The following is a 24097-nucleotide window of genomic DNA, read 5'->3' as shown; positions in this document are numbered from 1 at the left end:
CTGATGGATGAAGTAAGGCCTGGTGGGTTTAATTGCACTGAGAAAGGAAAAAGCAGCACCTACTGCACAACTGCACTGAGGGTTCTGCTGTCATTCTTACGCAGGTAACCAATAATTGACTTCTTTATTTAAATTCACTTGTTTAAACTGCCAAGAGCTGGCAACCTCTGAAAGAAAGGATTAAGTGAGAGAAGTAGAAAGGGCCCTATCTGCTTGCTCTGCTCATTGCCGTGCTCTGAGTGCTTTCATTCCATGTTTGTACAGTTTCTGGTACAACATGGTCCTGACCCAACTATGTGGACGAATGAGCTGATGCTAAGGAGCTGCTTGCTGGCCTGAGCGTAATCTCTTTTTGGCCAACACTGCATGTAATGGTGAGTGGTGCTCACTGCTGTCTTAACTATTTCTTTCATCATTCTCATTGGTAGCTCAGCCATAAAGAAAATGCCTTTGGATAGAAAATTAGCACTGTCAGGATTAATAATTACTAGCATTTCAGGTGCCGCAGGCTCTGGCCACAGATCCAGGCTGCAAATATTTCTAAAAATATGTGCTGTTAATATTTTGAAGTGCCTTTTTTTTCTTTTTTTTTCTTCTTTTCATAAAAGCTTGGGGGTTCTGAGCAAGAGTTCATAGCAATGTGATAACAGCTTTGCTTACAGAAATATTTGGCATGGTTTAATCTCTAAAATGTTTTAATGGCTTTGAGTGTTTCAGAAGAAATACTGGAAATGATGTGGATGGAAATATCACTGAGTGTGTCAGCTTTTCATGGAACAAGAAAAAAAATGTAATTTGTTGTCTGTTCTGCTTATACTGCTCCACTGGGAAAAACAGAGACATTTCAAAACTTCCTAAGTGTCCTCCTTGCTGTATCTTGGGATCAGTACTCATGGCAAATATCCTTGCTGTTCTTCATTCATGAGCTTTGGGCATCATGTCTGCAAAAACAAAAACATCTAGAAATGGGCAGGTTTTAAGGAGAATTACCTGGAGAAGAGCAGAAGGAAAGCAGAGCGATAAGGGAGGGATGTGGGAAGGGAGGACTGGGAGGCAACAGCATAGCACAGGGAAGGCTGCAAGGAGCATGGAGAGCACCAGCATGGCATCACCACAAAGCGCAGAGTGTAGGCATCCTCTGTGCACCAATCCATACTGAACGCCCAAGTAGTTAAACCAAAAATCAGAGTCTTGTAGAACTGGGACTGTACCCTTTCATAGCTGAAAAGGCCCTAGGGACAGCCTGTTCTGGCCAGTACAGATCAAGGCAACAGCTTAAGAACACTGCTCTGAGCTGCTGAGCAGGTTTTCATAGAATCACAGAATGGTTTGGGCTGAAAGGGACATTAAGGATCTCACAGTTCCAACCCCCTGCCACCAGCTCAGGCTGCCCAGGGCCCCATCCAACCTGGCCTTGAGCACCTCCAGGGATGGGGCACCACAGCTTCTCTGTCAGCCTGTGCCAGTGCCTCACCGTCCTGTGAGTAAAGACTTTCCCTCTAACATCTAATCTGAATTTCCCTTCTTTTAGTTTAAAGCCACCTCCTCCTCGCCCTATCACTGGCTATCGCGGTCATTTCCTAACACGCCGCGCTTTCCTACAGCCCCGACGACGATCCCACTGCCCACATCCCAGTGCCGAGTGACCCCGGCTGCAGGACGGAGGCAGGAACCCCCTTTCCGTCATCCGACCCCGGCCCAGCAGCGCACTCGCAGAACCGCTCCGAGGCGGAGATCCTCGGGGGCGCCGCGGCGGCCGGGGGCTGCCGGGGGGGAGGCGGCCGCGCGGCGCCCGTTTGGGCAGCGCGCAGCCGCAGTGCGGCCGCCGGCGGGTACAAAGCGGCGGTCGGAGCGCTCCGTGCCGGCGGCGGGGCCGGGCGGCAGCGCCCGCCCTCGCGGCGGGGCCCCCCCAGGTGCGGAGCCCGCAGGTGAGCGGCGGCAGGGGGGCGGCGGCAGGGGGGCGGCGGCAGGGGGGCGGGAGGTGTCCCGTCCTCCCCGCCCCTTCACTCCTCGGGGCAGGGCCGAGAGGTGGGGCGGGCGCTGTCCGGCGGTGCGCGTTCCGCGGGTCACGGCGATTCCCTCCGCGCGGCTCCGCGGGCAGCGGTACGTGGCGTGCTGCGCTGCGCCGCGCCGCGGGGTTCCTCTGCGCGCTGCTTTCGGCCGGGTGATGCGCGGAGCTGCACCTTGCTGCTGGTCGGGTACCACGCGCGCTCCTTCCCCGCCTCTCTGCGCGGTGCGTGCTCGAACTCGGAGCTCTCCGCCGAGCGCGCTGATGGCGGTTTCGCGGCGACCTCCGGGCGGTGGGTGCATCGCTTCTGGGCGGCTCGGCGAGCGGCGGAGCGGAGGGGCCGCGTGTGGGCGCGGGGTGGGGTGCGGTGGCCGCTCCGGTGCGGGTCGGGTCCGGTCCGTGAGCGCTTTGGGCGTAAAGCGGTGATTTTTACTTTTCTTGCGGTGGACGTGGGAGGCTTGGGGGCTTATGAACGTGCGTCAACTTTGGGCTGCTTTTCGCGGATCTCAAAAAGCGCTCAAAGTCATCGTGATGTGTTTGAAAAGTGTCTTATCCTTTCTGTAACGAAGACCATCTGTTTTTGGAGCTCCATAGGCAGTACGCTTAAAAACTTACTCAGGCATAATTGCAAGCCTCCGTGCGTACAGTGACTGTCCTGTGACTTCTCCGTCCCTGGGCTTTGCATAAAGCCAGGTGACGTTCAGTCTTCTCGCTAAGGTCAGCGGCACTGTGCTTTTTGTTGAAGGGAGCTCTCAAACATTTAATTAATGCTGTGGCCCTTCCAGCAGTTCCACAGCATGGTTGATGAACTTGAATATTATTTGGCTAAGAAAGGGGACCGTGACAGTTTGCTAATTGAAAACATCAGATGTGGTACTCACTGATTTCCAGCCTTCTGGTGGGTGGACTGGACCTGATCCAGGGATGTGTGTGCACTGCGTGGAAGGGAAAGCACGTCAGGTGAGAGGAGACTGATGGATGTAATGTGAATTTCAGGAAGGCTGAGCCTCAGAACAGTAACTGGGGCTGCAGAAGGAAGCCCTGATGTGGTGTTCCAGTGTGTCTTTAGACTGGAGCTGGGTTTCCAGGGGCATTGCAGGTCAATGAGGATGGCCCCTGCCCTCCCAGGGTGGCTTTTCCTTTCCTATTGTTGGAACTCTAACCAGAGGAAAATAACACCATTAGGGTGGATGACTTTCCAGTGGCAAACCCAATACTGCCTTTAAATTGCTGATGATTGCTGTGGCTAATTTGTTGATGGCTTCTGTAGCATTCTAGCCTAAAGAGGAGATCCCACTTACTAGTTCTCAAAGTTGCATACACCAGCTTTCCTTTGACTTCGTGTCTTTCTTAAGAATTTCACTGGAAATATAAGGGCAAAGCTCGGTCCTTATGTTGAAACAGCATGGCTCATGTAGGTGGCACTTCAGCAGGTTTCTACATGATGCTTCCATGGGCAGGACTAGCAATGGATGTATTTCTCCTACTGTAAATGGTTTCTCTGCAGGATGAGCCTTCCACATCACTCAGACGCTTGCATTTTAGGCAGTTTTCATGGTCTTGTGAGCTCCTGATAGTGCCTGTGGGCTCAGTTTCTGTAGTGCCCTCTGCGTCTAAATAATGGATGCTAACAGTGAAATGAAAACTTCTAAATGAGGAGTCTCTCTTGTAAATGACGCAAAGCTGTCAGAAATGGGCAGCCGGCTGTGCTTTTAGTTACCAAAGCATTAGTTAATTGAGGATGGTTGCAAATTTTCTTGTGGTGTCAGCACCTATTGTAGTGGTAGGTCATGGAGAAGGAGGCTTTTTTCCTATTTGTTTAGCTAATGGAATTGGCTAATGGGGCATGGTGGGAGTTTCAGGCATCACTGGGCTGTTTGATCCATCTGCACTTGCCCACGCACCTTGAAGAAGGAAGAAGTGCAGAACACCGAGGGTGGCTTGAAGGCTCTGTGTGCATGTGTGGGTATAAATCTTATCCAGGTTTTCGTGCATTGTGGCTGGATGGCAAGAGTTAAGTTAAAAGAGTTAAGCTAATAATGTGCCTCATACTAATGAGTTCAATTGGAATTGCAAAGTGGACAACTTGAGGAAACCTCTGGTTTCCCTAACATTCTGAAGGTGCAATGTGTACAGCTTATGAATAACTTGATATTTTTTTAGGATTTACTCAAAGCTTTTTTTGCATCATGTTCTGACTTAAAATCTTATGTATCTTTTGTGAGTAATGGGATCAGTATGATCATAATTCTAGTCAAGATGAATCTAAAACATGTTTGGGAAATGATTTGTCTTAAGCACCTTAAAAGTCTCTGGTTTTGAGGTTGAATAATTGGCAGTGCTCTAAAAAAGGCATCTCAAGGAGGCATCTCATTTAAGCATCATGGAAGCCACTTAGGCTTGTCAGCTTTAATACTCCACCATTATCTTGTGCTGCTGTTACAGATGCTACGTATTGAGGTGCAGTAATGTGTGTGCATATGTACTTGTACATATGTGATGTCCCAGCTTGTAGAAGACTGTGGTATAAGGGGAAGTAGTAGTACAAGTCAGGAATAGAATAATTGATTATTTTGCAATTCAGGTTTTTTGCAGTTCACTCCTTGCAGCTTTGTATTATGAGTTATAGTCATCATTCCTATTTCATTTGCTGCCTCTGAATGTTGCCTGTGTATTTTGCTCTGGGAAGCTGTGTTTGTAACAGTGATGTTGAGACTGGAAGAGGAACCTGAAGACTGGGTTAGAGCATATTCTTATTCCTTCTTATCCTTCGCAACCTCTGCAAAATAGCAGAAAGATGTACATTGTCGTAGTCATCTCTTCCCCATTAAAATTGTACTTTTCCATGCTTAGGAAACAGAAAATGACTTCTTGGGTGCTGTGGTGAATTCTGGAAATGCTTTCTGAGCTTCACTGGTAGTGTAAAGACTTCCAGATCAGATGCTCTTGCAGTTCCACCCCCGTACCAGGCTGCCGCAGTCCCGAAGCTCATACCTGTGTATAAAACCTAGCATGTAATACAGCTAAAGTATGAGTTAGAAGAAGGCACCCTGTTAGAGTTAAAATGCTCCTGCAGGCTTGCCTTGTCAGCTTCTGCATTCAGAAATGTTTCTGATTCTTAATTAGAGTTGTACTGGAAAAGGACACCTGACAATTAAATGTAAATCATAAGTTTGTATTTCAGATGCCCCTTTCATTCTTCAGATGTGTGAGCAGATTAAGAACAGAGGTGTCAGACACCAGCAGCTGAAACTTCCTTGGGGTAAGTAGATCTGCTGGCACAAGTCAGGTCCATCTGCAACCCAGACGAGTGTTCCCTTAGTTGTTTGACATGCGTGTTTCCTGTGGCACACAGAACCCAACCCTAAACCCTGATATCTCACCTGAGAGGTGGTAACACTTCCCAAAATAAAACAGGTTTTCTTGAGGAAGTGTTCTGGTGTAGGTGGGGCTGTGGTTGGCTGTATTGGGTCACCCTTCCTGGCTGTAAGAACCTGAGCTCTGCTGGAGAGTGCTGGGTACCTCTTGTTTTCTTTCTGAGCTGCATTCTTCTATGTCTGGAGACCCACGGAGCCATGTGAAGCAGCAGTGATGCTGTTGCTGTGCTTCCTGCTGTCCTGTTATTGGTCTGTGCCAACATGCCACAAGTGTGGCTTGTGATGGATTTGGTGGTTCCTCTGCTGAACCTGGTCCTCACAGCAGAAGGCAGTTGAGGAACACCAGGGAGAGGGGAAGGGTGGCAGTGGGAAGATAACAAAGAGGATGTTGGTTGAACTGTAAGGCTCCAGACCCAGTAAGGCTGCTCAGTGTGGAGGGATTTTGTACAGAGGCTTTGAGAAATATGCAGTATTTAAACACTCTGGGCTGATAAATGCTAATCTGTCCTCTGCCTTATGTCTTGTATAGGTCTGTAATTAGCCAACATGGTCTTATGTAGCATTAATTCCCTGGGCTTATTTGTTTTTTTTTTTTTCCTGAAGACTCCAGTTAGTATTTCTGTGTGTAGCTCCAGATAGTGCTGTTACCCACATATGTCCAGTCCTCAGCCTCACCAAGCTGGTAGCCTTCATGGATGCTTTGCAGTGATGATGACTTTGTAGCATGTGGTCTGTGTGCAGACTTGAAGTGGGACCAGTCCAACAGTTGTCTTATCCTGTTATTTTCACCTCCTCATTGCATAGCTTGATCATACTTTGTCCTTGTGATAAGAACAAAGCTGTGTTTTATGTTTCATAGCCGTTCCATTCCTTATCTCAAAACAATTTGCCAGCTTCTCCTGAATGCTGCTTTTTCTTTCTATTGAAAGCTGAAGGGGTTTTTTAAGCTTTTTTTTTTTTTTTTGTTATTTCTGTGAGTTTCCAATCTCTTTCCAATTCTTTGCTATACTCAGGTAAGCATTGCTGAGGTTGGCCGTGATGGTTCTGCACCCACTGATGGGCTCCTGGAAGCTAGCATAACTTGTTCCAAGGTTTGGTCCATAAATGAACATCCTCTCACATGACAGGTGAGAGCGTTCTGCTCTGCACGTGAGACTCGGAAAGCCTTGTCCTCCCCTCATGTCCTGCCCTCATCGTGCAGCCATGCGGAAGCAGAAGAGCGAAGTTTAAAATAGTGACTTCTCAAATTATCCTTTTTGCAGTGCAGTGGCTGGGAGAGCTGCCCCCGGCGTGAGGCAGTGTCAGAGATGTGTCTGGGTCTTCTGTCAGGGATTTAATTCACTTCTGAGCTGTTAAATGAAGAAAGGAGGGGTCTCTTTCCAGAGCGTTTTTGGAGCAGCTGCGTTAAGTATCCCCAGTGACTGCAGACAAGTAAACTTTCTGCAAATGTTTCTCTTTTCATCCCTGTCTCAGCATATGGTAACGCAGAGGACCTCTGAGGGTTACTCCCAGCTAAGCCGGTTTGGACAGAAAGAGCGATGCATTGGGGCTTTTTGCAGCTCGTCAGTGCTTGGCTGAGAACCTGCCAAGAGGTGTTCTGGCTGGAGGAAAAGGGGGGGGGAGTACATTCAGACTGTAGTCTCTTTTGGCTTTTATGTTGGCTGTCCTTTGTTACTTTTTATATTCCGAGTTGTTGATTTTGGACAAAAGTAAGGGGACGTTGCCCAGGCATAATTACTGACAGAACAGTATGGTGAATTTTGCCTCTGGTTTTCCAGGCTTCCAACAGAAAACCTGGAACAATGAGAGTTGATGGGTCTCTTCTGTTTTACAGTTTGGCAAAGTCAATTTAAGCCCGTGGGGTTTTCTTTCTATTTTTTCTTTTCCCTTGTCTCAGCAGTGCTTTGCTATTATGTGAGGTTCTACTCTTTCAGCTCCTTCTCCCGGTCTCTCTGATGGCAGCTGGATGCATTACACTGAGGCTCAGCCTGCTTCCCACGGTGGTCCTGGCTGTGGGAGGGCTGCATTGGAACAGAGCCCTGCTTTCTCCCATGTGGTGGTGCCCGAAGAGATGCAGCAGAATACATTGAGAGGTGCTCAGCTGAACCATTCTTCAGAGTGGGAGCTGATGCTGGAGTTGGCTCCGCTGTTTTCCTATCAGTGTGCTGTGGTGAATGGTGATTTCACTCATTGGAATCCAACTTCCAACTCCAGTTACCCACAGAAAGAAAAACAAGCTGTATCTGGTATTCTGTGGTAGATAGCTTCAGCACACCTTGTTGCAGTTACCAAACCAGGGTGAAAACTGGGCTGTTAGTTTACTGCAACTTGTTGTGCAGCTGAGTTTCCCTTCAGGCTCCATCAGTGTGTGTTGGCTGTGTTACTGGGTGAGCAGGGACCGGAGGCAGAGGGCACTTAGCATGCTAGGCTTAGGTCTTTCATTCTGCCCAGTGCAAAAGAGCAGAAGTAAAAGCTCAGAATAGCAGGAGGAATCTTAAACGTAAGTGCAGGATGGTTCTCAAAACTGCATGTGGATGTTGGAGGAAATCATACAGGTATTCCAAGTTGGGATTTAACAGCTGTGTTGAAGGATTCCTATAGCTCCCATGCTTTCTAGGACCCTTCTCCTATTTTTTTTGTACACTCCTTGACCTCTGTCACTATTGACCTCTCTGATGGAGCTTAGCAACCAGAAGTTGGCTTGGTGAATAAAGAGCAGCCATCACTCAGCTCTGAAGCCACCTCACAGAAGATGTTAATAGAAATGTGCATTTTAAGCTGGATAAAATTCTGTTCTTCTGTTTTCTACAAACCAAGAAGCAGAAAGTTTCCAAGTTGTCAGTCATCTATTGTAATTCTAGCCCTCTAGCCATAGCTCTGTCATAGAACAAGTTGTTTTTTCTAAAAAATATTTTTTTTAAGTGTTAACTTGGTAAAATGTTGAGGTTTTAAGTAGAATAGTCAGTATCTTGGCTTTTGTGAAAGGCATCTTTGCAGGTTTTAAGTGTGGATTTCCATGAATGAGATTAGAATTAACCTGCTTCATGGTGTGTGAGTATAAATATATATTTTTTTTAAACACTTAACATTTTTTCATTAGACTTTGCTTTTAGAACAACAGTCTTTCTCTGTCTCAGAGGAAGATTTACAGACAGGCTGGAAAGGAAAAAATAAAGTATTTCTAAGATTAACAGAAAGCAACATGAGATTTAAGTTCCATTTCTTCTCCTGACAGGTGGCATTAAGAAATTCCTAAACTTTTAACCAGTTTTTTCTTTTTTTAATGGAAACCTCTTGACAAGTTTCCGGTTTTTTCAGATGAATGCAAGCCTTACACTGACCTGTGAGCTGGGCTGGCTGTTTTTTCCACAGATGCACTGTGGTGGCAGTCTGTTGGGATTCTCTTCCATGCATGGTCAGTTGGTGACATTGCCAGATGGCAGAAGTCACCAGCAGGGATACCCTGGCAGTGAATCTCCGAAAGCAGGTGTTGCTGGAAGTGATGGAGGTGCAATTAGCTGCAGTTCAGTTTGTCCCATTAGCATGGTTTAGCTGGGCTGACAAAGCTCGTGCACATTTCTTACACTGTTCTAGTGTTGTGGCTTTTCTTTTTTTTTTTTTTTTTGAGCTAGACAGGGGCTCATCTATGTGGGATATAAGCTTTCCCAGTCTCTGTCCCGATACCCTCTGATTTACTGCTCATTGCTGATTTATTTGTCTATGTGTTCGCTACTCCGGTTCCTCACCCAACACCACTGCTACTAGTGAACATGTCACATTTTTAAGCAGTGTGTGAGATCAGTCACATCCACAGAAATACTCGTGGCTGCTAGGAGCTTTCTCAGCTGGGAAAAGTCAAGGCAAACAAGGCACACAAGCTTTTCATTGTGCCAGCACACGCACTACAGCTGTCACGAGTTGCTGGGTGGGTGTGCAGAGGAGATGCGCTCAGTGCTTGTGGCAGCATCGAGCCTGCTGCTGGGCTGGGGCTTACTGTGGGAATGATGTGGAGTTCTTTCATGAAATAGCAGGTGACCGAGTGCCACTGTCCTGCTATGAGGGATTGTTGGTTTTTGCCAGAGTAAGTCTGGGAGAGTGCCCCGCGTGGCAGTTCCTCCTGTCAGCGTGGGAGAGAAGGGATGGCGGGGTTGTGCTTGCAGAGCTGAAGGTAGGCTTGCTGCCTGTAGAAGTATTAGGTGTGTGCGACGGTTACTCCTGATGCTGGTATGCCTTTGATGTCGGCAGCCAGCCAGATGCCGGGGGGACCTGCAGCCCCGGCAGACAGCAGGGATGCCGTGTCAGAGCTGCGTGCGGGCTTTGCACGCTGAAACGCACACGCACGGGCAGGGTGGGACGAGACGGCACTCCTCCGTCCCCCGGGACCCAGCGAGCCCCGCAGCAGCCACAGCTGCCTCCTGCTGCCGTCGTTCCCCGGTACCTGCCCGCCCTCGGCCCGCGCCGCTCCGCATTGCTCGCATTCCTGCGTGCGGGCTCAGGGCGGCGGGGGCTGCGCTGCCGTGTGCGGGAGCCGTGGGAGGTGTCCGTCCGTCCTCCCCGTGCCCGTCGGAGCCCCCCGCCCGCATTGCTCGCATTCCTGGCTACTCGCGCTCGGAAGGCTGACGGGGCTGCTCGGAGGAGCGGTAGCGGTGCGTTTCTGGCCGCGTCTCCGTGGAGAGGCGGTGATTTACGACCCGTCGCCCCCGGGGTTTAGGAGCAGCTTGGCGTTTTGGCACAAGTCTCGGGTTTTGGCACGGCTCTTCTTGGTGCGTGCAGGTCAGCGGTGTGGCAGGGGCACGGGGGGTGAGAGGAGAGCAGGAGGGAGGGCTGTGCGGGGTCTGGAGGAGGGCGGTGGGTTTGGGGGCACGGTGCGGCCCGAGCTGGGTGCTGGCGTCTCGGTGACTGTTGTGCAGGGAGGAAACTGCCCTGCGATTTCACTGAAGGCCTTTTTTTCCTCCCCTTTTTCCTCCAAGCAACTTGTTGATTTGCATCACAAAGCGGACCGGGGCTGTCTCCTTAGTGAGCTGCGGGAAAAAAAAGATCATTTCAACTGTTGGAGTAGCTATGGGGTGACTTGCGGGTTTCTTTATGCCTGCTGGTGCCTTTGTGAGCAGCTGCTAATTGAGACGGTCAGTGCTGTATTAGTGAAACATCCAGTTATGGCCATTGTGGTACAGCGCCTGTGGGACTCACATCTGCGGAGGAGCAGGGCGGGGATGGAGGGTGTGCTGCCCTGCATCCCCCCTCCGAAACACCAGCTGGTGTTCCCCGTGCCCAGCTCAAACTGCTGGAGGTGCCGAGTGAAACGAGAATTGCAGTTAATAAATTTATGTATAGCTAGCAGAACAACAGTGCTCTTGCTACTTTCTGTCATCCAACAGCTCTTTATAAATACGTATATATATATATTTGTATTGCCATGGGAGTTGTGTTCCCATGCTGCATTGCAAAATTGTGTCATTATGCTCTTCCTAAACATGTGGAAAGTGTTCCTCCAGTGACCCTAACAGTTTCCTCCCTCTGCAAGATCTTCATTTGGACTTGTGCTTAAATACCTAAGCAAGGCTGACTGCATTCTGTCAAAAGCCAGAGAGGCTTTCGTTGCCAAAAACTGAGGTAAGACCCAAATAAAACTTAACATGTGATGAGTTATCTAATTCCTTTAAGAATTGTTCTCTCACAATGAGTTACTCACATAAAAGCAATCGCTAAACCATGTCTAGACTGCAGAGTCGTGGATTTGACTGAATCTAATTAAAGTGATAGTGGCTTGCAGGTGAGGTATTAAGTGCAGTACATCATCCTAGCTCCTGCTGTGAGGAGACCAGCCTTATCTGGGATGGGTTTGGACTTGCATGCAGAAGTAAATTAAAGTCAGATAGCTGAAATAGTGCTTCCTCACCTGCCACACAGTGAGAGGCATCTGCCTGCAGCAGAGTGACTGAGCAGCCTGTGGAGATGCCATTTTCAGCACAGTGTCCTTAAAAAAAAAAAAAAAAAGAAAAATCAATTTCCTGCTAGTTCTGGGGAATTAGGAGGGTAATAGTGGAGTACCAACAGGATGCTTTTGCCTACATTGTGCAACTGTGCATAGTAGGGCAACTGGAAGTATGGGATCCATCCTTAGGGTTAAGCATGCGGCCCTTGCCATTTGGCCACCTTCCTGATTAAGCCTGAATTCCTTTGGTCCATCTGTGCCATTGCCTCATGGTGACCAGTTAAGCCATACTGATCAGCAGCTATTGGCTGAGAAGGATTAGGAGAGGCGGGATGCCCACACATCTGGTTCCCCAGCTCTGATGCAACACTGATGTGGGGGCCTGCTGGGAGCTGCCCAGGGCAGTTTCCTTGCAGAATGAAGCACAGAGCAGCTCTTGGTTACTTTACTGCTTGGCCTTGAATGTTTGCCCAGAAGTGTCTGTAAAACATCTCACAGCTCTGCTGTTCTCATGCCTTTGCTATTCCTTTCTCAGCTCTCCTAATCCATCTACTTTGTGTAACTTCTCTGGCACGTTTTATTTGCTCCCCATCAAGTTGTGTTGCTTCTACTCTCCATCTGACCCTGAGGAAGAGGATGCAGGGAGAAAAAGAGCTGGCTCTGACTGAACTCTGGTTCCTCTGTCAGGTGAAAGTAAAGTAAGGCTTTGTCTTGAGTAACTCTTCTTTGCATTTTCAGTCTGTCATCAGATTTCTGTTAATCTTGAATTTTTGTCTGAAGGGGATATCACAGAAGTGATGACTAGACTTAGACTATGCTTTCCTCCTCATTGCAAGATGGGGGATGTGAGGGCAGGGCAGACACAGGTGCCTTATTGTGACAGCAGCAGGAGGCAACTGCTACAGCATCTCAGGCTGATGCAGTGCTAAAAGATGTTCTGGTTTGGTTATGGAAAAAAAAAATGTACTGGGCTATTCTTGGTACCAAGTTCAGCTCTCAGCATTGCAGGGAAAATTTATGTGTACCTAATAAAAGAGACACGTGCTACTGTATGGTGACTTGCAGAGAGAAAACTTTTCCTGGAAAGGAATGTTGACCTGAATTTTGCCTTGTCTGTGTGCCTGAGAACTTGCATTTGTTGTCATCTTGGAAATAGTGCAAACTCAGACTGGTAGGGACTGAGGGGTGGGGAAAAAAAAGTTATGCAGCTGCCAGGAATCATAACCTGTCAATGCCTTACATGTCACAGGTGCTTCCATCAGTTCTCCTCTCAGCTGTTTGCAGCTGAGCAGTGTGAGCTGTCCCATCTGTGTCCGCCTTAGTATGCTGCACTCTGGTGTTTTCTTAGCTGTGCATACTGATTTATATTATTTTGAGCTGACCTGAGTTCGTTCCTTTCATTAGCATGTTAACTGAGAACTGATTCCTACGAGGCTGCTAACATTCCGGGGGAAGTGTAGTCACAGTTCGCTTTACATTCCTGTAGGAATTATGGTGTTGGTTTTTTTATTGTGGGAAAGAAAAGCTGTTGTGCTCCATGGCTGCCTTATGATTCACCTTGGATGGCCAGTTGGGACTGAAGTCAGATGAGGTGAGTGGCGGTAATGGTACTGTCAGCACTGGTGTTGAAACTGAAGCTACAGGAAAAGAAGGCTTCTAGTTATCATGAGAAAAGGATAATAGTCATCTTGTTAAGCTGGGATGCTGACTTCTCCCTGATGTAAGAAGCCCTTATTATCTCCATCTGTTTCCTTGGCTGCTTCTTCAAAACTTCATTTAAAAGTCCTAGCCCATGACTCTTAAAAGTTAATTTCTGCTTGTGTGGAGGATTGCCCTTCTTGCTGCTACCTTGCAGACCATCTGCAGTGGCAGGAGTTACACCATGAGCAGAATGCCTCGTGTGGATAAGCTTCTTTGTATGGCTCTGGTGTTCATCCACAGGTTGCTGCAGTACTTTAACTCCCAGTTCAGCATCTATGAGCAATCCCCCTACTCCTGCTGGGCTCGGTTGTCTGGCCATCAGCTGGGGAGCTGGGCTGGCACTGGCTGTGGGCTGCATGCCGGGTGACATGTTGCTGCTGTTTGCCTTGTGACCAAGTGTTGGGCTGAGCAGGAGGCTACAAGGCTGGAGAGTACCATCAGTGCATGCTCTGCATGGGGAAAAAGGGAGGAGGCTGCGCTGTGCATGTTGCCTGTGTGTGTACTCGTGCTCAAGTTGCTGTGAGGCAACCATTTCTAGCCTTCTCCTCTGTACGCCTTTTCTCAGAGATCCTTCTACACCTGCCTTTGCCCGATCTGTGTGCTTCTAGCTCCTCGTGCTGGCATGGCGATCCTTCTGTGCACAGGGCTTGTATGATACTTGCACAGCAACAGAGCCCTTGTGACTTGTGACTGATTTGTGGTGTCAGTCCTTGGTCTAGCTGCAGGCAAAAGTTTATTAAGGTTTTGTGCTTTGTGCGTGGGGCTTCAAGACAGCATTCAGTCAGACCTAGACAAGTGGCAGGTCAAACTGCACATCTCAGAGCTGTTCAGCCACCAGAACTTGTCCTAAAGAGGTTAGGAGAGCAGCAGGTTTGTCACCAGGAGAAGTTTCAGGAGAAAAGAAAGTTAAACATCAAGGGCGTCTCAAGGGTTCCTTTTGTCACACTTTGTTTTGTGTTCTGTGTTAATTCCATCCAAGATTGTAGAATCAATTTCTCAAAGCCTGGTGATAAAATGCCTCAGTTAAATGACAGTGAAGGCTGGGAGAAACTACCTCGTATGTGGACTGTTTCTTTCAACACCCTCAATTAATAGTGTTTTTAATTAAAGGTTCATCATACCAGAAACTATGTAGCAAGCTATACCTCTAATCTGCTTCTCTTCAAGCTGCATTTCTTTGTAATTGCTAAGTTTCATATATACTGGTAGAAACAGAGGAAAATATGAATATATCTGTACCAGTATGATTTCTGAGGGAGGATGTTAAAAACAAGCGTCAGCTTTCTTTCATTTTCTAGGTTAGTTATGGGTAGCCATGAATGCTCCCTTTTAGGTGGGATAAAAGGAGAGGGCTATTAAACTGCGATTCTGCCTTTGCTTTTCCCATCTGGTGTCTCAGATCTTTGTTCGGCTTTCTACTTGTTTCTCTCAGCTCAGGCCCAAAGGTCCCAGAAGGGTCACTGTGCTGGGAGCTCTGTCGGTGCCTAAGCATCCTCTGGAGAGCAAAGACAAAGGCAAACCATCTCCCCTTCACCCCCTGCTTGTAACATCCAGCAGTGTGTGCTGCGTTTCAGTGATGTCAGAATCCCCTGCAGCAGCTGTTGGTGAGTTTTGGTGGGCTCCCCTTCTGTCAGCTTTTAGCAAGATGCTACATCTGAAGAAGGAACACACTGTGAATGCAAATGGCTGTCTGCTCCCCTCCCACCATCTCAGTCTTCTCCCTCTGGCAGTGCTGCTTTAGTGCCAGCTCCCCACCCAGTTGTGACAGCTGGTTGATGTCCAAGGTCCTTTGTGCTGTTTCAGCTCCTGTCAGGAAATGATTTGTCAGAGGATCAAAGCGCTGGTGGCCTGAATTAACTTTTTTTTGCCAAATCACAGGCTTGACGTTGTTGTGGTCTGGTACTTACAGGGGTTGCCAGTGCTGCTGATAAGGAGTGATTTCTGACTTCCCCACGAGTTGCAGTGATGTTGGCATGGGTGATCTCTGCAGAGCCTCTAGGGTGTGGAAGGCTGGTGCTGTGGGGTCTGCAGAGTGGGGGCAGTAAGATTGCTGGTACCTGGTAAGCTCTGAAGTGTTTTTTTGTCTGATGCATCTGAGGGCAAAGCTGTAAGAAAATGGTAGTGTCAGGATGCCCCAAGATAGGAGCAGGGAGCTGGTACTGAGCTGTTAATCAGTAACAAAGTAAATTGTCCTGCAACAGCTTGTGATGCCAAGTAGTGATGTACGCTGTATAAAAGAATGTGTTTATCCCAAGTGGAGAAGGACTCGCCCTTGATCTTACCCTCAGAAATAAGAGGACTTATCTGTTGCTCTTGAGAAGGAACAAGAAGGGAAGAAAGGGCTTCACCTTTATGCCTTCTCTTCTGTTCTGCCCCCTGCTTCAGATCTCACAGCACTGCAGCAAAATGCTCAGTAATCATGAGGATAGCTGCATAATTTTTTCTCACCTAGACTGCCTCCCAGCCACCAGCAGTAGTCCAGCTTGTCTTCATGTCCCTCTGGCTGTTCTGGCCATCCTCTTCCAGGTTACCAGCATGGAGAGGGGCTTGTGAGCAGCCGGTCTGCCAAGAGGAGCTTTTTCATGGGAACTGATTATACTACAGCAGAGCATCCTCAGTAGATGGTCTCAGCTCAAAAAAAAAAAAAAAAAGAAAAAAAAAAGAAAAAAATCCCTTCATTTGCCCAGAGCAAAATTTGGTGTGATTAAGAGAACATCTGTTCCTGACACTTCCATTCTTCTTCTGTTAGCTCTGAATAGCACACCTGAGGGTTGAACCGCAGGTGTCTTCAGATTCAAACAGAGTAAAACATTCTTGCTTCTCTGATTTCATTGATGCTTGTGTTTGGTGGTAAGGCCAGAAACTGCCGTCCTTTTCTCAGGGAAAGAATGCATCTGAGACTGCTTGGGTGGGAGGGAAGAAAAGCCATTTGAGGAGGGGCACAAAAGGATAGAAAGCTGATGCGAGAAAACACAGCTGGCCAAGCTGCACATCTGCTGCAAGCTCAGTGTGATTCCACGTAGTAAAGCCCTTTGCATTGTGATTGTTTGTCCAGCTGTCCTGCTGACTGCTTTGACCCAAGCAGTGTGAAGAGAGGGATCTCTGTTCTCCGTCTTTGCTTTGAGCTGAACAGGTAGTAAAAGGGAAATTTGTGCTGAGAGTGCTTGAACAACCAAAAAAGGATGATGGGACTAGAGTTGCCCTGAGTTTGTAGGTTGGAATCATCGGAAATCCCCGAACAAATTCGGGTAACTGCATGCTTCATTGTGTCCTAGCCAAATGGAGGGACAGCAGTCACAAATAGAATGGGAACTGTGAATGTTGTTTGGATTTTAGTGTGTGTTCTTGCAGGTGGATTTGTTCTTCAGATTTTCAAGTGCTGCTTGGCATAGGGCAGTGTGTGCTTGGTGACAGACAGGAGTTAGCTCCTGCTGCTGTGGCTTTTCTTGTTGGTGTTGTGCTTGCAGAGCAGCTGTGCTGGGCAAGCAGACTGCTGCCAGTTGCAGTCAGCTTAGGATCTGTGCTGCTGTGGGCTGAAAGCTTTGTGAAGCTTGCTGGTGTTCTTCCATTATTTCTTCTCATCTCTTGTCATACTGCTAGTTCCAGAGGTTTTGTGGACTCTTGTTAACTGAGCACCTATGACTGCAAAGCCATCTCTCCCTTGCTTCTGGCTGCTTTAGCTGCTCGTGTCTTGCAGTGGCGTGCACCTGCAATCTGTGTGGGTTGTGCCCTTGACAAGCAAGGCCTTTCTCCTTCCTGCAACCTGTCTACAGGCTGCTTATTTCAGGGCAATCTGTTTCCCCAAGAGACAATGCAAGGGCTCTTCCTCACATAGTCATCCTCTTAAAAGCATCTCTGTGCTGACTGACCCCCTAATCAAAATATCTGTGACAGATTAAATTAACCTGCTTCAAAATGAATGTAGCCAAGAGTGATGCTGCTTTTCTCTCATCTCTTCTTGCAGCTGATGGTGGGACTGATTCTTGTGAAATGTTTCTGTCCTCTGATGCTGTTCTTCTGAATAAGTCAAGCCTCTTAACTTGCGGTGTTACTGAGCACTTGTTCCTAGATCAGCACACAGTCTGCAACCAGAAGCTTTGCACTTTGCATCACTGGGATGAGGAGGAATTAATTAGCCTTCTTGCTAGCGGGTGTCCCCTTTCACGCTTCTCAAGTTGCAAAGAGTAAGAATGAGGAGAAAAAACCTCATCTGATAATCTCTTTTCATGGCCTGATGTTAGCCACCCTGAGGCTATTTATACCATGCAGGCTGATTGGAATTCAGTCTAAATTTTCACCTGCTGTCCTCCTGGGGCCCAAGGCTTTTGCAGAGCACAGCAGTGGCAGTCACACCCTGACTTTTCTGCTTTCCCCAGTGCAGTCCCTGTGGGTCACTGCTGGGGATGGCATGGCCACCTCAGTATCAAGGGCAAGAAGTAGCATTACTGCTGCCAGGCGGTTTAGTTTGCATGTATCAGGAATATCCAAGGATTTGCTTTGATGTGCCTAAGAAGAAAGGCTGGGGGCTGAGGGGGGCCTAAAACAACAATAAGAACACATCTCCCCCTAACCCTCCCTCTCTCTCCCTACCACTCGACTGTTGGAACAAGAAATAGCTTCTCTGCTTCATTTTGTTCATTAGTAGTTGCTTTAAGGAAGCACTCCTTTGTTTCTTTTACTGTTTTGATAGGGCACGGGTGTTTGTTGAGAATAGAATATGGGAAGTTTAGAGTCAAGTCTTTCTGCCTAGCAAAAATGGAATTTCTACCACTGTCTTTTAGAACAGCTTTTCATTAACAGCCGCATAGATGTTTTGTGGCCCTCTTAGAGAGAGAGTATGTGAACATCCCCTGCCTTGGTCCCCCTGGAAACTTGTTGGTCCTGTTGTTACTGGAGGCTTACGCTGATAGCTCAGATGTATGTGTTTTGCTACAATGCTGGTATAAGCTTCTCTTGACCCCTGAGGTTTCTGTGTAAGGTCACAACAGAGAGGGCTGAATTCCTGTGTTAATCACATCACAGCGGGCTATCCAGGATGGTTTTCCCAAAAGATTAACTGAAGGATACAGCATTGCTTTGAAACATGATCGTAGAGCATCCAGCTTTTGAGGACAGTTTCTTTCATGTTTAATCTATGCATTGATTTCATGTATTTTTAAACCATGTATTTCTCACTGCAGTAAAATGTGAATGATGGCCTGTCACGTTAGCTGGCTGTTTGCTACTGCTTTGTGACGCCAGCAGGTTCGGTGCTCTTCTGTTCAGCAGCACTGCAAAGAAAGCTCTCTTCCTTAGTTCTGTAGAGGGTATGTTCTGAGGTAATCAAAGTGCATCTGTTAAGCAGTTGTTGAAGCATGCAGAAACATACAGCTTCTTTACACTTTCAAACCTATAGAGAATTGTGCCTAGCCAGCGAGTAGCAGCTGTGATTCTGCAGGCATTGTAGCAGATGAGGCTGAAGGTGCTGATGTTGTTCTAGGACTTTGGGATGGTTTTCCAAGGAGGGCTGTAAGCCTTACCTTGCTTATAGCTTGATTTATGCAGCAAGTAGCTCTTGGTTTAAATCCAGATGTGCTGAGAACTGTAGTACCAAAGTATCTGCTGCCTTTTGAGCAACTTGCTCATTAATTATGGGCTCTGGCATACACAGAGGCCTTCAGTGCTGCAGTTGTTGCATGCAGATACTGTGGCTTTCAGAGCTCCTGAAAACCTATGTGGAGGTGTACACCAGCATGACTTCAACACTGTCTTAGGTTCCGCGTGCTCAGAACACTTCCAAACAGGACTGTACCTCTAGGGAGATGTAAGTAGGTGGTTCTTGCTGCTGCTGCTGCTTCCCCCAGAGCAGTCATCTGTACCGTTCTGGAAACAGTCTCTTACTAATGATGTAAGGCTCTTTCTTCCTCTCAGAAGTGAAGCACTGATGAGTAGGTTTGGAAGAGTTTGTGCACCTGAGAGCCCCCCTCCCCCTTTCCTCCCCAAGCCCTGGTGTATGTACAGACAGGCTATAGATTACAGCACTGTTGGATGGACGCCCTCTGTAATACTGTTTTCTTTCTCTCAGGGAGAGGTTTATGAAACAGTGTCATGAAGATGCATACTGCAGGGCTAAGGGGGAGGTGTTCACATTTTTAGTGGGTACTCCAGATGTTTATGTAATGTGCCTAAGCTTGCAGCGGAATATGAAATATTTGTGTAAGGCCCCCAGGTCTGTCCACGGATAAGGTATTTGTCTGGGCTTTGTGAACAACGCAGGGGAGAGAGTGTAACTGACAGGCCCAAATTAGTTCTGTGTTCCAACTACTCCTTCCAGGCAGGATGTCTTGAAGTTGTTATCAAATCACTTCTAAACTGGAATCTTAAAACTACAGTATTGACTTTCCCTTCTCCAGTATTTACTTGAAGAGCAAATATTGAAAAAGGCTGTAGAAATTCCTGTCGGTTGTAGCAAGGAAATGATTCCAACCAGGGCTTGTTGTCAGCTTGGGCCTTTGCTCTGTAGGGATTTCTGTCCTGTAGGTGCTAATTGTTTCTTGGCTACAAACCAATGTATGGCTCAGTCACTTTAAGCAGGTAGCCTAGGTGAGGCTTAGGAAGGCTGCTCAGTCCTCTTTTTACTAAGTCATAAGAAGGAAAGTGAGAAATAAAGCTCCATTTGGTTTCAGAAGTCTAAAAAAAAAAAGTGTGCATGATCTAACTTCTGAACAAACCACTCTTTGCAAAAGCTAAAGAAAAAAAATCCCCAGTTTAAGATAGCTTGACAATCTTGTCTTGCATTTTCAGGTGCATGTGAAATGAGCTTCTTTTAAAAACAGAGTTTTTACTTTTTATGTGATCACTGTGACAACTGATGTTCCCTGACAGCGATGCTTACCCTGCATACAGGAGAAACACATCTTGGAAGCTGTGAGTTGTATCCAGAGCTGACTCTGAGACCTTGAGAGGCAATTCAATATGTTCATTGCTGTGACCTTCAAAAGCTTTGGAAGTCTACAAACAGAAATGGAAGAAAGAGTTGAGCTGTTTGAAATACAAACAAATTGTTCTAGAATAATTAATCTGTCCCTCCTGAACTGGTGCTCCACAAGGACACGTTGCCCACAGAGTATGGGGAATTAGCTGAAATAAATACTGTGCGTCCCACACTTGTATTTCATTCTCAAGATGGGCTGAATTAAGAACACAGCCTCCTTTGTGGGAAGAGGATGAGCGAGCGAGCTGCTCACATCAACAATATGTGGATGTGACTAAAATAAGAGGTGAACTGAGATCACGGCAGCTGTAGGTGTTTCTGCATCACCCTAGTCCAGGAGCATGACGTAGCCTTGATTTGAAGGAGTAGGAGGACTTAATGCGGCAGGAGAACTCTGGTTAAACGTGTGTGCAGTTTTCCTCTGTCACTGGGAGCTGTTGAGGGAAAAAATGTGTTGTGTTCTGTGAGACACCTGTAAAAATTGGGAAAGCATGCATTTCCCTGGACTCTGACTGGAGCTACCGGTTCACAGCAGTCAGCCTTCTGGTTCTGCCACCCAAAACTCGAAAGTGAATTCTGCTTTCCTAAAAGGGAGAGGAAGGCTGCCTGCACATGGCTGCACTGAGGAGAAGGTAAAGGTGTGTGGGAGAGATGACACCGTGCAGGAAGGGGTGGATGATTGGCGACAGGATGGGCGGTGTGCTGGCAGGAGTCCCTGCTGGCACTGTACCCATGTGTGTCCGTGGTCACTGAGGAACAAAGCGGTGGGCTGAGCTGTCGCTGGGCTGGGGAGCTGCAGAGCCCTGCTCTGTGCCGGAGGTGCTGGCATTGTAACTGTGAAGTCCAGGGAAAACTTCTGCTCTAAAAACTTTTGTTCTCTCTCAGGGCCTCGTGAGAAATCTTCCTAATTGATGGTTTGGACGTCATCATGCCTGGAGTGTCAGTGTGACTTTTCCATTCGTATCTGTTCAAGGATGAAAGGATGTGTAGCAAATACCCGGCGTAATTATGCATGTTTCTAATGTTTCAGCTTGTATAATACCGCCCACCTTCCCGGGGAGGTCAAGTTACTGTTTTCAGGCGTTGCACTTCAGTGATGCACCGTGTGTTCAAGGGAAACGGTGGACTAACGACCCTGTGAGTTCAGTCGTTTTTTCTTCTTGTGAAGTAGTGAGAACTGGTGGATTTTGTGTTGCTGAGTAGGTTTAAGCGTTGCAATCTAACAGGCGCCTTAATTATACCTAAATGTGAACATGCTTGTGGCGTGGAGTGGCTTGTGTATGAATGGCTGTACATTACCAATGGAAGTATTGCAAACTGTGTGTGTGTGAGAAACTCTCAGCAGTGCTCTGTGGGGACCAGACTGTGCACAGCCCCGTGCAGAGCAGCCTGTGGGGTAGGAGCCGGTGCACAGCCATCATGGTGTGTTACTTTCCATCTGCAGCACTCTGGCACAGTAAGCAACACTGCAAAGCTCTACGCTGCCTTCTCTCTTCCCTTGCCCTCTCCCTCCCCCAGCTCTGCTGGCTGCAGTGAAAGTCTAACGCTTTACAGGGAGAGTGGGTTGGGGCTGCTTTGCTTTGTCACCTCTGTATTGTGTGGACTGTGTGCATAAGAGAGGATTTCTGCAGTTTTGCATTACTCCTCCTGGCTGCTTGAGGGAAGTGTGTTTTAAAATCAGTTTGTGTATGTGTTTCCTTCCTCCTCCTATCTAGTTTAAGAGGTTAGGTAGTGTCAGACTACAGCCCCCAATGTTTGGAACCTGCAAATCCAGTGTGTAGTGTTATTATGGTGCTTGTCTCCCTATTTTATATTTTTATGAATGGTACAGGAGTATTGAGACTTGTGCTGACCTTACTTATGAACAGTTTCTGATCTGTGGCATTGCTGAACATGCTAGACATGATAACAGTTTCAGTAAGAGCATCCAGACTGGTGCTGCATGTGTTATTCCTATTGCTGCTCTTTTCACCTTCTTTTAGGACTAAGACTAGCTACTTGCTCTCATACTCAATTTCTGAAGGATGGACTCAAATGTCTCATTGAAATGTCAAATTTCCCTTGAAATGCAATTGGGGAAAACTTTTTTTAAGAGCTGGTGGTGAGACTCTGGAGAATAATCTGTCTATTCCTTCAAAGGCCATGCATTTATTTGCTTACTGCTTCTGGTCACCAACTACATAAGAATGCCCCCTTTTTTTGTCTACAACCCCTTATTGGAAAACCCAGCTTATCTAATTAATGAGATACATGCACATTTCTTAGTCTGAATTAGTTTTCTCCACAAATGATAAATGTGGAATGAGTTTAGTCTTAGCTTTTCTTACTCAAGCCATTGATTCAGACCATCTCATGAGACAGCTGTCTTGTTTCTTTTTTTCCTTTTGCACAAGAGAAGCAGCATTACCATGGCAGGAGTCCTCAGGATGTATAATTGTTCATACTTCTGCAGATTAGTTACTGTGCAGCTCAGGAGGTTCACTAATTCTCTGTCTTCAAAGGATTAGGCTGCAAATATAACATACTCACATCTTGGTTCAGTGTGAGATGTTTCTTTGAAACGTAACAGAAGTGTGTATACGATGGGGTGCTGAAGGATTTTTTTCCAAGAAGTGCTTGATCTGAGACCATTCAATGGCCCTTCTAAAAATCCTACCTGTTAGTGATATGCCAAAACATATATTCCTAAGGAGATGGCGGTACGATCTATTGGAGAAATCCCACGAGTACCTGAGGAAGATAAGTATGAAAAAGCAGAGTGACTTGGCTGAGGTTTACTTTAATGCCAGAGGGAGACATTAGTCCTGTTGCCTTTTCCTGCCAGCTTGAAGCCTCGGGATGTTGCCAGAGCCAAGGCAAAGGGGAGCTTCAGCCTTGGGAGCTGAATGTAGAGATGCATGCAAGAGACATGGATTCCCTACTGTACAGCTTCTTGAAATGGGTAACCCACATTAACTGCTTTATGTATGTTTTATTTTTAGCTGCAGCTGTGTTACACCCATGAATATATGTGGTGATACCTGAAAGCTTGGAAGTTTCTCATTTCCCTTGGGTATGGGGAAAAGAGCACAAAGGAAGGGCAGTTTTTACATAGGGTTATTTCTGTTGCTTGAAGTCCAACAATTAACAGCTCAAGCTCTTGTAAACATTATGGGCCCCAAAACTGTTATTTCTGGAGATAATGGCAATCAGCTCTTCATTATGACTGTTAAGATTGCTTACTGAAGCATCTTTACACTGACAAGCTGACAGAGTTCTTCCCCTCCCCTCCTGTTTGACCAGCTCTGATGAGACCAGGGGTTATGCAGGTGGGCTGCAAAACCCCTGTCATCAGGAGCAGCCCATCTCCCTCCACCTGTGTTTCAACTGCATGCAGTAATTGACCAAGCAAGATAATGTTTTATAGCTCCTTTCGTTTCATTCTCCACCCTCCCAGTTCTTTTTCACTTATGGACAAAAGGATGACCTTCACACCCTTTACTAATCTCTGGTATCCTCAAAGAAGCAAAACCAGATTTTATTAGGTACTCCTTTGCTTGTCAGAGGAGTTTCATGTTATGGTAATGTAGCAAAGCAACTGATATAACTAGATAAAGGGTGTTCTTAAAAAAAAAAAAAAAAAAAAAAAGTAACTAGTGCATAGATGCTGAAGACAGATTAAGTGAAGATCATCTCAGTTTAATTTATTTCTTGAACCACTTCTGGGCAAATTGTTTCAGTTGTGACACTCCTGAAGTATCCTGTGGATACTTGTGATGAATCTTTCCAGAAGTTACTTTTTTTCTGGTTAAAGCTGAAGATTCTGTTTACCTTAACTTCTCTTAGCTTAAAATCTCCCCCAGAGCCCTAGTTGTGTCTCAGAACAGTTTTTTCTTGTCAAGTGAAGATCACACTTCAGAAAGACTGAGATGAATTCTGCTTTTCATCATGTGGGTTGTACTACTGAATCTGGACCAGTTTTGTTGATTAGAGACCAGCCCAGACCTAACACTTTACTAAAGTGTTATTGTGTATCATCTGCAAATTTTCAGCCTTTGGTTAAAAAAAAAACCTAGATCTCTTCAAAGAGACAGTTTTTTTTTTCTGTTGTCTCTGTCATACAT

General features: G+C 46.8%; 1 protein-coding gene across 5 annotated transcripts in view; it reads left to right on the top strand.

Moving 5' to 3' along the window:
• Positions 1-1851: 1851 nt before the first annotated feature.
• The window catches only part of KANK1 (KN motif and ankyrin repeat domains 1), a 117668-nt gene continuing 95422 nt past the window's right edge, over positions 1852-24097 (top strand). Inside the window, exon 1 of one of the 5 annotated variants that reach the window (XM_090132151.1) lies at positions 1852-1928. The gene's annotated coding sequence lies outside the window, so the exon portion shown is untranslated. Of the gene's footprint in view, positions 1929-2083; positions 2104-5253; positions 5271-21110; positions 21132-24097 lie in introns of those variants that run through there. The other 4 variants (XM_090132149.1, XM_090132152.1, XM_031610315.2 and 1 more) reach the window with 4 other exon arrangements.

This window comes from Phasianus colchicus, chromosome Z, assembly GCF_987193195.1.
Source record: "Phasianus colchicus chromosome Z, bPhaCol1.hap1.1, whole genome shotgun sequence".
NCBI classification, from domain to species: domain Eukaryota; kingdom Metazoa; phylum Chordata; class Aves; order Galliformes; family Phasianidae; genus Phasianus; species Phasianus colchicus.
The sequence above is the reverse complement of the archived record's forward strand: the minus strand, read 5'-3'. Positions and strand labels throughout refer to the sequence as shown.